Source organism: Etheostoma spectabile, chromosome 22 (genome assembly GCF_008692095.1).
Source record: "Etheostoma spectabile isolate EspeVRDwgs_2016 chromosome 22, UIUC_Espe_1.0, whole genome shotgun sequence".
In the NCBI taxonomy this organism is placed as follows: domain Eukaryota; kingdom Metazoa; phylum Chordata; class Actinopteri; order Perciformes; family Percidae; genus Etheostoma; species Etheostoma spectabile.
In genome coordinates, this window is record NC_045754.1 from 10,793,083 (window position 1) to 10,803,949 (window position 10,867).

Sequence of the window (10,867 nt, forward strand, 5' to 3'; positions counted from 1 at the left end):
ATATATATATATATATATATATATGCTAGAACATGTTAGTTATACCAGAGAGTCATTTTCATGTTACTGAGCTGCAGCAGGGAGATATTTCCAGACCACATTTATTTCATTACAATTTAAAAATCAGCAAATCAGTGACTTAATCCTTTCTGAGCTTCAGAAGACTTTGGAAGAAGACCACACTATACCCAAGGCTGTGGAGATCAAGCCATTGTATACAAACTTAGATTAATGTGTTTTGCATGCTTTTGAAATGAAGTTCTCTTCGCTGTAATTATTTCTGGCCCCCACAGAAAATGTAGTGCGGTTTTATTTTATTAGCAAAAGAATGGTAATTTGCAAATTTTGCACATTATCAACTTTAGTTTCTGTTCCTAATACATGATTATTTTTTGTTTGCCCCTCATGCAATCAGCCTGCGGATAAAAAACTATTTCTAACAAAACATTGAAGGCAGCCAGCTACAGATTCAGGTAAAAAGTACTTTGACATCTCAATTCAACTTAATCGTTGTGTCCAAACACACTGTCACAACTTCATGATTGAAACAGCCAGAGTGTGAAGTGCATTCTCTTTGTGTAGAGCTCTCCATTCTGAAACGGTTGCACACTCTTTATTACACGATTTTTTTTACAGAGTTTCTCTGAGGCATCAGAGGGCTGACATTTACAACAGAAGGGAAGATAATGTATATAGATGTGTCCTCTGGCATATGTCATAGAACTATTAAAGATAATAAGGCAGCCGTAAGGCAAACCTTTAACTTGTGAGTACTCCTATTGTGTAGGCTATTCAGCACTTTATCTTTGATTTGATGGAACGTGTTTTCAAAACAATATCATGTACGATATTTAAAGAAAATGCTCTTCTTTCTAGTTGAAAAAAAAAATCATTCAAATGTGCATTATTTATTGAAATCCACAGTTTCTGAGAGACTTGCTCTCCAGAATAATAACTCTAACATATCAATAATAATCTGTGTAGAGCTAACGTGTCCAATGATGTTTCCTGTCGGCACTTGATTCTGGTTACAGATGATTATCAACCGAAACAACACAACTTCACTTTTGATTCCTATTCCAAAAAAAAGAAGAAGCTATTACAATTATTAGAATATTAAACTCGGCGGCAACGATTTATAAACGGAAATAACTCACCCCATTAACAGTTCGGCATAAAACAGTCCTGCACGAGAATATCTCAGCTCTGTATGACCTCTCCATCGAAATTCACTTCGCTGCCGTGTCCGCGGAGTGATTGAACCGCCTGGCTCAGTGTGCTGATGACAACAGAAACGCACCTCGCGCTAAAGATACAGAGCCGCTGGAATAAACCACACAGTGTTCGGAAGGGGGAACTGAGTCCAATTCACATGATAAACACTGCGTTTTCTCGGTGTGTGTGTGTGCGTGTGTATGTGTGTGTGTGTGTGCGTGTGTGTAGGTGTGCGCGCGTGCAAGTGTGTGTGTCACGCGTTTTTTTTTTGCGTGCACTTCGCGCGAGTTAACAGCTGTCTGTACATAATGCGTGGAAGAAGACGATGCCTCTGTGTTTTCGGACTGATGGTGTTTCTCAGAAAACATTCCCTCTGTTCTAATTAGTCTCATTCTGCAGTGATCAGAGGTTGTTGGAGGAGACATGGATCTTGCTGCTTTATGGATGATACTTCCACGCGACCACCGTTGTAACTCCCCCAACATTTCTCCCATATTCCGCAGAAAAATGCGTATTTCGCACAAAGTGATTCAAATCGCTTATGTTGGCAGGAGCGCGCGACTCGTACAACTTGTAATCAAGTTTCTCCCATTTGGGCTTTATTTGGAATTCCCAGTAGGACACGACCTTTGTCCAGAGAAAATCTCCCAGGATGATTAATTTTATGAAATCATTAGTCTGCACCGGTTGCTTCCTGCAATAACTCCTTACAGGAAAAGAACACTGTGACTTTTTAGCAAACCATGTATCAATTAATCTGTTTTTAAGGGGTTCCATCTTGCTTATTAGAATGAATCAGGCTACCTTCCCCAGCAACAGACCTGTAGCTGTAGAGCAGGAGCGGATACAAAGGAGGCTGATCCAAAATAACTAGCTACTGTATGATTCCTATCATACTTTATAATGTCAGGCTTTATAATGTCTGACGGCCAAGGGCACCAGAGTGCAGAAAGTTGTGATGCATTTATGGTGAAACAGTTCCAAACCCATGTTAAGATTGAAATTGAAAACATAACCATCAAATACTACTACTTTTATAGCATGTAGGGCAGCCTATATTGCGCTGCATTGACCCTTCTCAACCTGAAAGGCACTGTAGGGCACTTGCATTGCATTTTCTCCTCTGGAGGGGAACCCTAGATAGCAATTTTTGACGTTATCATGCACATTGCGCCAACATAGAGGACATGCTTTTTTATCTACAATAGGGGCATCCAAGAGGACACTTTTGCAGTGTTTTCCCCAAGTGCACCAGTGACTGTTATGGTAACTGATTTACAATTAGTCTTTAATATAATACAGCAACAGTAGCGAGCAACTCCGTGACTATAAGCCCACTGTTTTATCACAAACACATAATGGACCCTATAGTAACTGATGATGAGTGAGAACTTAACCAGCGCCATGGGAGGCTTGTTCATTACCATTGTAGAAAAAAAAGCCTGTTTGTGCCAAAATAACCTGCATTGAGTCCCATGTTGAAAATACTGCATGTACTCTGCTTTATAGATGCTGCTGCAGTGTAAACGTTACATCACACCTTCCATGTCCTTTACTCCAGCAACCTTGGAGAGTGCGATACGTGTTTATCCAATTGTTGCTTGTGCTAACATTAAAATCCATGGGATTTGTTTGAAACACCTGCTGAAAACGGATAAGTGTGCTTGGGTAACTAATCATGAAATATACAGCTGCACACATGTACAGGCACACTTGCCGTCTATTACATAATCCCCTGCTCAAGGGAAAAATTTGGGTAGCTGGAGGACCCTGCCTCCTGACCCCTCCTCCTGCTGTCCCTCCTCCCCCCTTTAACAGGTGATGCTAATGCAAAAAATCAAATCAGCTTTGCAGTTGCTTGTGCAGTCATTGCTGTATAACTTGCTTTGAGAAATGGTGTCTTACTAATTATAGGGCTATGAAGGCATTAATGCAACCCACTTAAAGTGTCAGTACAAAGTGCTCCTTGTTAAAACAGATGACACTTGCGCTTCCAGCTGTTTAGCTGTTCTGCAGATTTGATGAATGGGCACTGCAGTACAGGCTTAGATGAAAACACATTAGGGGTCATATCATGCATTTTCGTCTTGTTTTTACAAAAAAAAAAGTGTGAGCACTACTCAAGCTTAACATTTACATCTGTGTCACTGGAAACATCAGACTGTCCTGTTCGGAGTAGCTGTGACCCACCTTACTCACACTAACAAACTGCTCTGTTCCCTTGTTTGAGGAAAAAAGGGTCTTTTTATTCTCATTTTTTCTTGGCACATCTCTGACCTTGTCCCGCCAGGCTGGTCTCCTCCTCATAAACAGCCAGTCATCAATTATTCCTGTTCCTACCAGGATTTAACACTGTCAGCAACTGCAACTTCATGTCCCAGGTCCTGGAAAAACGTGATGTGGTCTTGGATCAGGGACTTTGCTGGTAAACCTGCCACATAAATTAGCAGTGTGTCTGACCTGCAGTAATTACACAATGAATGATTAAATGTTAAGCAAAGAGAATCCAGGGATTTCAAATTAGAGCACCCTCTGTTTGCTCTATATGACCATGTTGTACATTTTAAAATCTAAGCTGCCCTGTTGAAGCAGTGTCATGATCCATTGGGTCATTTTGAGCGTTCGTTACACACTTTCACATTTATTGATTTCACATTTTAAAAGTGTTTGCTGCAGGAGGATATCCCATGTGTAAGTTGTCTTTGACTTTTCCATTGGGATTTTATCCAAACAATAAACTTCTTCAGGTGACAATAAATTCTGCCGACAAGGTTGAGAATGTCTTTACTGTCATGCGTCCCTGACAGTTAATATCTGTCTGCACTGTACCACCCACACCTAATTAGAGCATCACTGTTTGTCAGTAGCTGGTGAGGCAGGAGTAGGTTCAGACAAGGTGTTAGGCTGTGATGTGCTGAGGCAAGCAGCACTGGCCCAGTAGATGAAGGAAAAGGAAAGATTCAGTAAATTGTGAAGATGGAGCAGCAGAGGTCCTCTTTGATGGTCTGTTGGCAGAGTAAACGGATAGCTGAATTTTCTGCATATGAACGATGCTCACAACTTGTACTATATGCTCAAAAAACATTTGTCAAGATTGATTCAAAGTGACAATGACCTCAGGTACCGTGTGCATGCCGAAGACTGCAGCAAGTCTTTGGCTGATCATGGAGGCTACGGTGTAATGTTGTTGTTCTATTGGATTACATTGTGTTCCTGTTATTTAACCCCCACCCTCTGCATGCATGTTCATGTTAAACCTAATTTGTTTAAATTTAGCATTTCTTCTTGAATTAGCACACATTGTGAAGCTGTAAATGCAACCATCTCTTTGAATTTTAGCTTTACATTTGCGTATTTTTACCCAATAAATGGTCTTGCTGTAATCAAAAAACGTTTTTTAGTGAAATGTTTTTGCAATTATTGGATGGATTGCTATGTCATTTGGTACCCATATTTCCCTCAGGATGAATTGTAATTCCTTTGGTGATCCATTACTTTTCCATATGGTGCCATCATCAGGTAAAAATTTTAATGTGTTAGGATTTTTGGTTTATGACCGAATACCTACAAAGTCCGCAATAAGGCACACAATCTTTCGTTCTATGTTCCCTGAAACATTTGGCTGTTTTCTCGGGCATAAAGTGAGGGACAGAGGTTTCCTTATTGTACAGCAATCATCTTGATAAATTGCTCTAACCTTGTGTGGTGCTGTGAACTGAAAATTCTTTAGCGGCCTGATATGTTAGAAGAATTTCAAACTAAGGGTAAATAACAGAGTTTTCTTTCCTCCAAAGACACCTTTCAGAGTAATATAAGAACAATTGTTAGATTGCAAAACTATATCATGTGTCAACATCACTATCAGTATACAACACTTTGTCTTTCAACACTTATTTTTGTGTGACTTCTCATGCAAGCTACAAACCCGTGGAATGTGACAATGCTATTATCTTTAAAAATTAACTTTCAAGGGGAGAAAATCGTTGTTTCCCCTTTTGAGTGCTACTGATACCTGTATTTTTAAATAAAGACGTTTACATCTACAGCATATCAGTCAGGAAAAGACTGCCTCTTTCTTCATTCATTTTTGGTAAATACAACGCAGATGATATATTCAGTTTTATTCCCACCTTTCCAAAGATAACACATTGAGTCAGTGCATGAATTGTAAATCTTTGGTCACTTAACTTCGCTGATTAAAAGAGATTATTGCCGTCTGTCAAAATCTCAAAATATCTTTTATGCTAAAATGATTCCAGTTTCTAATTTACACTCTCCTGGGGGAGTTTGTCATCTTAATGAATAAGGTTTTTAATTTAAGTAGTCAAATGCCAGTTAGTGTGAATCACGTTTCTCAACTTCACATACTGTAGGACTATTCTACATTTTTTCTTTTGAAAGTGCTGTCTTTGTTACTTGGCATTGAATTGAAACATAAGTTTAGCAGAGTGGAATGGATGCAGTTGTTGCCAATTTCGGTTTCATAGCAAATCTAATATGATATTAACAAGACTCTAGTCACTAAATACCTTAAATAACTACTATCTTTTGAATAATTGAAAAGAGTAGCTTACACATGAAACAAAAAGCTAATTTGATTATTTTGATTTAATTATTCTTCAACAAGAATTTTTAATTGAAACAGTTAATGAACTGTTGAAGTCGTTTTGACTGGAAATTGTCTAATTTCAGATCTTACGCCTCAAGTGATCCCTTGACTCGTCTTTGAGGTGATTAGCCTGAGGTGTTGCCCTAAAAAATAAGGAAATTAATAAAGCACTCAAGGTCATGTGCCGGGAAACTCTGAGAGGAGCCATCCATCTACTGCTCCAAGGGACCGGCCAAGGTAAAACAGGTCAAGGCTTCATATTTCTTTAAAATGGCATTAACATTTTCCAGTGCAACAATAGGAAGTGTGGTTTAGAATTACAATACATCATCTAATTATGCCCTGCTGCAGCCAGGAAGCCCTTTTGAATTCACACCATGAGGTTGTATCATCATTTCGTAACGTGTTCAGTAGCAGAGACACATGCATGTACATACACTTGTTTTCAGGGCATGTTAATTTCCTCCATTTTCATGTGTCAGGCGCCTTTCTTGCTTTGCTCCAATCCTCCTCCCACCTTACTCAGTTAAAAATAAAGAGTGCGGGGAGGCTGCTGGCCCCTGACAACACACACATTCTAACACACACACCACACCCCATACTCATGAATCACATGTCATCTCAGACACCAATCGTGTCGGGAGCACTTGTGTAACAGTATGAAGTGCACTTTAATCTGTAATTTGCCGCAATCACAATAACAATGAGTCACATACTTGAAATTGATCCACCACCAGACACCAAACAGTGACAATAGACTGTCCTATTTTCTGAGCTCCTTACTTGCCCTGTTGGTATGTATATACTGTATAAAGTCAGAAATGACAAAGACCTAGGTGGGCAAGGCCCAGGGCAAGGAGAGACACTGTCTACTCCAGGAAGAGGTCTGAGCAGGTGAGGAGGAAGATCGAGTGAGAAAGGTGGTTTGTCTCTGGCAGCAGGGCGCTTGAACAAGGGAGGAGAGTACACTGCAGCCCAGGATCATTTAGGCAAATATCAAGCAGGGAGACTTCCAATGCGTCCGGTTCCTTGTGCAAGCACTCTAAAATGCCCTACCAAGCCCAGCTAACCTCTACAAAAGGCCATTGGGTTCCCAGGTGATGCCGCAGAGAAAGCCACAAGGTGGCTTTGGTTGAAAAGGGCTGATCCGTGGGTTGCTGCTGGGAAGCAAGTCAATACAATTAAATTTTTAATTCATTTTTTTATCGTATCAAATCATAACAAATGTTATCTCAAGACACTTTACAGATAGAGGAGTTCTAGACCACACTCTATAATTTATAACGACCCAACAATTCCAGTAATTCCCCCAAGATCATGCATTTAGTGCGACAGTGACGAGGAAAAACTCCCTTTCATGGAGAAACCTCGGGTGGTGAGGAAACTTCCTTTCAGGGAGAAATCTTGGACAGACCCAGGCTCTTGACAGACGGTGTCTGACGGTGCTGGTTGGGGGTGTGATGAACAGTGGCAATAATAGTCACAATAATGATAATAGAACTATGACCAGAAACAGTAGTTGTAGTAGATCATGGCGTAGCAGGGCACTGCAGGGCATAGCAGGACATAGCAGGGCACTGCGGGGCGTAGCAGGTATTGGCGGAGCACTGCATGGCAAAGCAGGACGTAGTCAGGGCCTGATCAACCCTGGCAGGGTCGCATTGGAGAGGATGTCTGATGTTGCGAGACCCGAAACACCGGATGACCCCATGTCACATCACTAAGGCTCAGTCTCAGCGCATTTTTTATTGACACATCTAATATAGGAAAGTGTCTTCTTCCTCAGTCTACCTGGAGCTGAGGTTTTGAGTCTGGAAATGACTGGATGTCAATTCAGAGAGACGTATTTGCAGATATGCAAATAAGATTTGTTGTACAGCTCAAATAAAATGTACAAAATCTTTGGCGATTAGACTCCATTGCTCCATAAAAATATATATGGGGTAGAGAACTATCAGACCCCCCCGACGGAATCTAGACACCGGTGGTGGCGACAAAACAGCTGTGGCAACAGCTAATTCTAGTTAGGTAGAGCATTGATTAAGAGTGAGGTCTTCCGGAAAGGATTACTGCTGAGATACATTTCAATCAGGAGAGACTAGTTGCAGATATGTCACAGTTATATGCACATGCTAAATCATACATGTATTAGGATAACAGCTGTATTGATTTAAGAGTGCATCAATTAATAGTTAGGTCTTCCTGAAAGAATTTACGCTGAGCTACATTAGTTCCATCACCACACTTATTTTATTGTGATCCTCATTTGATCGAACAATAATGCATTTTAAATTAAACACCATGCCACACTGACACAGCTTGCAGCAGTGTTACAAAAATAACATTTGCTCATACTCATAAACAGATTCCACTTCCCTCCAGCTGTAATCATTTTCCCCCTGACATTCAAATTCAATTTTTAATATGTAAAAACATATTGAGCATTTGGTGGAAATTAATTTTACTTCAAAAAAAATCAGTTCAGTCAAAAATATTCTCATCATGATTTAATAAATAAAGTTAACTGTTAAATTAATAATAAGTTTTCCTGTGCAATCAGAAACCAGTATTGAACAAACAAAAACTGTCAGTGGAAAAAGAGCACAATGCTGTTGATATAAACATCAAACAGTATGTGTGAGACGTACTATAGGAGTAGGAAAACTTGTGAAAACAGCAATGTCAAGTACATTTCTGCGAGTAAGTTAAGATAAACAACTTGAGTTGCTGTCATTATTATGTCTTTTTCTGGGGCATTTCAGGGCAGCAGATGTAAAAAATGACACATTATCACTTTAAAGTGGACATAAAAAACATGTCAGCAAAATATATCAGGTGTGTCAGGTGTATCAGGTATCACACAATAGGTATATCAGTGTGTTTTTGCTGAAGCTGGAAACAAGGTGCGGAAAGTTGTGGGAAAGCTGCTTAAAAGCTTAAAAGCACCAAAGAATTGATACACTGCTGCTACTGCTGGCTGCTGGTTCTTCTTCAAATTCTTCCTTTATTCTGCTGTTAATTTGTTTTTGCTGTGCTTCTTTTTATTTGGTTGATAGCATGTGATTTTGTGAAATAAGATACCATTGTGCTGTTGATTTGCAAAGTGGTAAAATATAAATACTCTGTTTAGAGTTTTGTGAGTGTCATTGGCTGAATAACTTTTTCTGTATATTTCCCTCTCACATCATGAGACACTTAAACAATACAGGATTGTCAAACTTAATGAATACAAATCACTTTTAATTCAGAAAAGACTGACGTTGAACCAGTCCAATTTACATAAACATGCTACAAGTGTATTCCAAGAATGATCCAGCAATGCAATCCACAGATGTGGAAAACATCTCTAGAAATATGACAGTTTTGATCAATCGTCAGCTCTTCAGTTCTTTGTTCTAAACATGTGTCACTGAATTATGATCCTATCTTTTTACAGTAATTTACAGACCACCAGAAAACTATATTCTCTATAATTACTACTCCCTTTAATTACAAGTATAAATTAATGTGTAAATCTTTTGATTAACATCAACAAGTTCCTTTGGTTTGCCTGTGTCCTAGAAGACTACATCAATGCTCATCTGCACTCACAGAAAAGCATCACCATTAATTAGTCAGATAGAAAATCATCAATTTAAAGCAATAATTAGTCCTCACTCTTTGGTGTCTGCTGTCCTCATATCTGGACTGAGTTGGTTTGTCTTAAATATGGAGCAATAGGAGTCAGGGATTACCACCTAATTAGTATAACTGTGTCATGGGATTAATTAATTCAAAGCATTTACAGATATTCTAATTGTTTTACCATGCTGATGGCATCACTGTGCCACAGTTGTGATTATATACAGGATTGATCTTTGTTTGCTTCCAACGAAAGCAAATATGTCAACCATGTGCATGTTGCTGATGCCCGATCCAGCTTTTTTGAATACTTACTGAATACCAACAGAAATGCAATTATTCAAAATTCCTTCATCACAGTCTTGGTTTAGGTCCAAGGCATATTGCACTTACTGTAATGAAAGTTGTCAGATGCCAAATACTGTAATACCTGTATAAATGACTATTAAGTATGCATATGTACATTAAAGCTTGACCTGCTCAAAGTTATTTAACGTGTCATTAAACCCCATTTATAACCCCGTTTTAAATCCCATTTTAATGCTGTACATTTTGTCATTAATGGACACATTTTCAGACTATAGTTAGTTTAAGAATGAAACACTCCTAAGTGAAGTTAACGAGAAACAAGTCATGTTGACCAAAGATTACAAAGGTTACAATTTTCATCATTGCTGGTGGCAGTTCAGGAATTCAAAGTATTGTGATACTTTAATAATTTCCCTTTTTTGTCATTTTATAAATCATGAAGACTGGGACTTTTAGAAGATATATAAATAGAGAATCAATAATTTAAATGATTTGTTTTTTGAGTAGCTGTTAAGAACAAACACTTCTTTAGTCAGTTTAAGTCAATATATAATTTTAGAGAGCATTTAATTAAAATGCAGCTGAGGAAGCACAAATTGTGCTTAGAGAGACTTTGAACAAAACCATATTTCACAAGTACAGTTAAATCTGTTAAAACAAAAAGGCCAGCGTTAAGCTGTGTTTTAAATTGAAGCATCAAAATGCTCTGTGAATAGGGTCATACACTCATTTTTATGCATTTAGTCACTACATTTGAATCTCTACTTGTATTGATTACTTCCACCGACTCAGTGTTTGTTGATTCCAAAAGGCTTAGGACCACTCACAAAAATGTCAGAGATAATAAAAGCTTGTGCGTGTAGCAGAATATGCTTCAATATACCAAGCTAATTTAGCTGTGCACTGCACAGGGAGGGAGCTTGAATGGGAAGCCAACTTGCCGACTTGTTTTTTTTCATCCCCATTTCCTTGCTCTGCGTAATTATTTGAATTAAATTAATTGGGGATGCACATTTGCATATCTAGGTTATTTCTCTTATGGAGAAAAAGGTCTTTGGAGAGTATAGAACAATTACAAGCCTGCCAGACAGTAACAACCCCAACCCCCTCCCC

The 10,867-nt window shown here is 38.8% G+C and overlaps 1 protein-coding gene and 1 long non-coding RNA gene across 2 annotated transcripts in view; one reads left to right on the forward strand and one right to left on the reverse strand.

Moving 5' to 3' along the window:
- Positions 1 to 271, forward strand: part of LOC116672420 (uncharacterized) — an 18,945-nt gene extending 18,674 nt beyond the window's left edge. Inside the window, exons 2-3 of the long non-coding RNA XR_004327547.1 lie at positions 209 to 213; positions 260 to 271. This is a non-coding gene — a long non-coding RNA (uncharacterized LOC116672420). The remainder of the gene's footprint in view (positions 1 to 208; positions 214 to 259) is intronic.
- htr5ab (5-hydroxytryptamine (serotonin) receptor 5A, genome duplicate b) overlaps positions 1 to 1,406 on the reverse strand; it is an 11,327-nt gene extending 9,921 nt beyond the window's left edge. The window contains exon 1 of the mRNA XM_032504258.1: positions 1,158 to 1,406. The gene's annotated coding sequence lies outside the window, so the exon portion shown is untranslated. The remainder of the gene's footprint in view (positions 1 to 1,157) is intronic.
- Between the last annotated feature and the right edge of the window lie 9,461 nt (positions 1,407 to 10,867).